We start from the raw sequence: 4623 nt of genomic DNA, 5'->3' as shown, positions 1-4623 counted from the left end.
AAAAAAAAAAAAAAAACAGTCAGCAGGAAATAAGAATATTTGCATGACGCAAACAAAGTTGGATTTGGGGTAGCATTAGGTATTTACACGTAAAAGAAGTGCTGATTAAAATCTCTCTGCCCTTCTTCCATCCTCATCCTCTTTGGCAGGCAGGAGGAGGCAGCAGCGCAGCGGCCGGGACACGTCCAATGCTCCCTGCAACACCTGCAGCACAAATAAGGCAGCTCTGCAGATTAATTGGATCTGGAGGGTCTTGGGGCGTATCCAAGACAAGCCGACAGATTTCCAGAACGATGACCAAACATCGTCACTGAGGACTTTTCTCTGAGACAATTAAAAAACAATAATTAAAAATTGAGAGAAACACAGTAAACACCACTCTCAGATAAAATCTAGCTTTGGAGCATTCCGGCAGGTCCACGTGGGAAATCCACCCTCCTCCGGCCACCGCACGACCAGACCAGGGGGGCAGCTTGGAAGCTCCAAGCTCTGGCATTGGCTCTTCTCCATTGGTTTTTGAAAGAAGCCATCGAGTCCCAGCAGCCCACACGGCCGGTGTCACTGCATCCTCCAGATGAGGCGGATGATGTAATGCAGGAGGCGCAGAATGACCACCTGGGGGTTTCCAGCATGGTTATCCAAGAAACCCTAGGAGGAAAACGGGGCAGAAAGTAAGAAAGTGACTTGAATTCCCAGCTACTGTGAGCTGAACATCTCCTGCACGTGAGGAAGGAGAAGGTGGGCCTGGTACCTTCCTTACTGCAACTCTGAGCTTTCTCCCCACTGCTGCCACTACAAGGAAAGGTCTGCATTTACCTACTGAGCTTGTTTCAGGGGGTTCAGTACAGATGAGACCACAAAGTTTGCCCCAAGAGGTGGCCAAAATGCACTCATGCTTGTTATTTGTCACTGCAGAGGGAGAAAACACAAAAACAAAATGAAGGCAACTCAACTCAACGACATCAAGTGCTTCAGTACTGAAGAAGCCACCGCTGGCATCCCAACCAGCACCAAACCAAGACTGCTGCAAGATGACCAGTTCCCTGTCCCCAGCCTCAGGGATTGGTATTTCTCCCCAGCACATTCATAAAATGGGCTCAATTCAAGTTCACTGAAGCCAACTCAAGATTTCTTCTGAGCAGATGATCCAACACAAATAGGGCAAATACCCCAACACTTTCAAGCGAGGCTGAGCACACAGTTCTCAGCTCTTGCTAACACTGCAGACTGAGAGATTTCACAAACTGGAAATCATGCATTTTTATGATTTTACCAAGAAGTAAACCCAGCCTCCTTTCATGTTGAGTTTCAAGAAAAAGCTTTATAGTCCTGACTGGGCCAAAGCTGCCTGCTCCCAGCCACATCTGCCATGAAGGCTCAGGAAGGACATCACACTGACTCCCTCACCTGGGTGTGGGATGCGTGTAATGCTGTTTGAGACTGCAGTGTGAAAGCAAGCAATAAGCCCTGCTAGGAGAAGCAGGGAGGTAATAATAATACAAAACCCAACTGGAAATGAAGACCTGCAGCAGGAAGCAGTGGTAGCAGAGACGAGTTCCTGCTGATGGTGGTAGTCACGGCTTCAGCTCTAATGGCTCTGGGAGCAACCACTGCAGCTGAGCACTCCTCCTTTGAGCACAGGACCAGTATTTCACAGCAACATTCAAAGAGCATTTACTTTTGGGGTCCCTTTTCCCTCCCCCAACCCCAACAGCAAAACAGAAGTCCCAGCACCACCACCTCTGGTTTCCCATGCTGTCAGAACACAGTGGAGTTTGGACTATATTTAGTGCAGCAGAACCATGTCTGTACAAGTCCTGCACAGAGAAATCACACTGCTTACATCGATATGCAAACTTCTCTTGCAGGCACAGGGGCACACAGAGTGCACTGTCCCCCCCAGGGGATGCTCAAGCATCCCACAGCCAGGTGGACAAGGGTGAGCAGCGCATTTTAGCTCACCATGCATCTGCTGCGTGTGGAGCTGGGCTTCGAGGCAGGAGAGCACAGCGGCCGCTCCCACTTGCTCAACCTCTTTGTCAAGGTAGATCGATGCGAATTACCCAATTCTCTGTGTTGTTTTTGCTCTGGGGAGCTTTTAAAGGCAGACAGAACACAGCCAGGCTGCTTTTGGGGACCACTCCTGGCGTCCCAGCCAGGTTCTTGTCCCAGGGCCCCCAGCTGGGCACACTGGGGCAGAGGATCAGCGCCGACCCATCCGACAGCCCTGACCTGTCTGGCAAGCACCGTTTTGGCACTGCTGAGTTCCCCATTTCCACCCGTGCTCAGAGGGCAAGCCCAAATGAACCTGCTGCGATTGGAGGGTGATGGCAGCACGGGCTGCCAGCAAAACTTCGTGTTTATCCCTTCCCTGGTGCTGTGCTGGTGATCCAGCTCTGCAAGCGTGAGCTTCTTCAACAGCAAACTGCTCACAGAAGGAAAAGGCAACTTTTCATTGCACGATAGCCAAGCACGCTGGGGACAATAAATCCACAGCAATTACTTAAATGCTCTGAAAGCCACTTGGTTCTGGATGCAACAGACAAGAGGAATTCATCAGACTAATTAAGCCTGCGGGAAGCGATACTGCTTTGCCCTTGCATTCCCCAACGAGCCCTGCTGCAGCCCTCACCCACGTGAGCAGCAGGGAGGGAAAACGAGCAAATCCACAAGGGAAGCTGCTGACTCCAGAGCAGGAGAAAAACATATGAACTCAAAAAGAATGAGCTGGTGAGAGAGCAGAGGCAAGAGTGGATGCGGGGCAGCATCAGGACAGGCACCCAATCTGGGGAGAGCTTCTGCCGTGCAGACTCTGGACACAGTGAGGAAGTGACTCATGAGCTGGGGGGATGAATAAAGATGTGGGCAGTCAGCACATCATCACACACGTCTCCTGCCTCCTCTTCCCACAGGTGAGCCAAAGGAAGGGGAGAAGGACTAGAAACCACATGTACAAACATGCAGCTGTGAACAATGGATGAGAGGGAAGTTATCAGAAGAGCAGCGTTAGCTGATAATTGCTGTTACCTCATCTCTTTGTGCTGACTTTTTTTTGTGCATGTTAGTACCGCTCATTTTTGTTGCGCCACTTCAAGGTGAGATTTTACAGCCTCACAAACTTACAGCCTTACAGATCTAGTGGGCACAGTGGTGCCGGATCAATGGTTGGACTGGGCGATCCAAGTGGTCTCCTCCAACCTTAGTGATTCTATGAAACACACAATTTTTGAAGGAGCTTTTGCTGAATCCTTCTAGGAGAAATAAGCTACCAGAGCAGGTTCATCCCTCTTGCTATAGTTTGATACTGGTGACCCTTCGTGGCAGCCATTCCCTTAAAACAGCAGTGCTGGTACCCAAGAGCTGCCAGCCACTCAGCACAGCTCCTTCCAATGCCACCCCAACAACACACAGCTACACCTGAGCTCTGCTTGCCCTATGTGGTTCCCTCCTTATCACCAGTTCAGCACTAACCCAGAGACAGATGGTGCTTTACTGGCTCTCAGTACCATGAATGAAGCCACGACACCCGAAAATCTCCGGTCCCAACTCGAAAGGTGATGCTGACTATATTTCATGACGCGGCGGCAGCAGACGACAGCCACCCGCGCATCCTTTTCTACATTTGAGTGAACAAAACACTTGCCACAGAGCTAGTTTCCAGATATGATTAAGCTTTTCCCTTTTAGAGAATGTGCGTAAAGAAATGGAAAGTAAAAATAAGAAAATTACCCTTCTTGGACAATAGGAGGCATTGAATTCATCCCCGATGCGCCGCAGCTCCTGTGCAATCCATATTTCTGGTTGTATTTCTTCTGCAAGTGAGTGAGATCGCCACCTGGAAGCTGCACAGAGCAAAAACAGAGCGTTGGAAACAGGAACAACTCAGAAAGCAAATGCTCCATTAAACCTGGGAAGAATGCAATCAAGACTGGCCGTGCGATGTGCATGCTGCAGCCTTGTACCAGTGTTGGCTCTGTGTTATTATTAGGCTTTTATTATTATATCAGCAGCTTCTTCCCTAGCAAAATCCTATTTCCCCTTTTCTAAACATAATGATTTCTCACAGGGCAAAGCAGCAACTCCTCCTCTAACCTTAAAAAACCTCAGTCCTGATAATTTGATCTAATTTTCACATTTCTTCCCCCAGCAGTGGAGGCATCCAACGAGACAAGGAGCATGGTTGTTTCTGCCACGCTAAGAAGAAAGCCACAATTGGACAAAGTGCACTCAGAGCAAACTTCGGGACTTTTCATCCCCACGACGGGGCTGGAAGGCTCTGCTCTTCAGTATTATGTTCCAGCACTTCAGCAGAAAATAAACCAGGCGCAAGAAAATGGCACTGGCTTATAAAAGGAGGAAAAAAAAAAAGAACTAATATATCAGTTAAGCTGAATATACAGCACCAGGCCCTTCGGTCTCCATTTTAAACTCCTGAGCACATGATAAAACCACGGTACAAGCCACCAAATATTAGAAGGGAAATGAGCAACCCCTGGTGCAGCACCTGTGCCCCCTCCTGCCAAGGAAAGCCCAGATTTGAGCAAGAAACGCAGCCTAAAAATTGAAAAAAAAATAAAAAAAATAAAAAATAGAAAACAACAAAAGAAAACACTACACACACAC

The 4623-nt window shown here is 48.7% G+C and overlaps 1 long non-coding RNA gene across 2 annotated transcripts; it reads left to right on the top strand.

Moving 5' to 3' along the window:
• The first annotated feature begins 903 nt into the window (after positions 1-903).
• LOC104909457 lies at positions 904-4368 on the top strand. Of its 2 annotated transcripts, none has more exons than XR_792329.3 (2): positions 904-2912; positions 4151-4368. It is a non-coding gene; the product is annotated as an uncharacterized LOC104909457 (long non-coding RNA). The 2 variants fall into 2 exon arrangements; XR_792330.3 differs by having other exon boundaries at positions 4148-4368.
• Positions 4369-4623: the final 255 nt, after the last annotated feature.

Source organism: Meleagris gallopavo, chromosome 2 (assembly GCF_000146605.3).
Source record: "Meleagris gallopavo isolate NT-WF06-2002-E0010 breed Aviagen turkey brand Nicholas breeding stock chromosome 2, Turkey_5.1, whole genome shotgun sequence".
Lineage (NCBI taxonomy): Eukaryota > Metazoa > Chordata > Aves > Galliformes > Phasianidae > Meleagris > Meleagris gallopavo.
The sequence above is the reverse complement of the archived record's forward strand: the minus strand, read 5'-3'. Positions and strand labels throughout refer to the sequence as shown.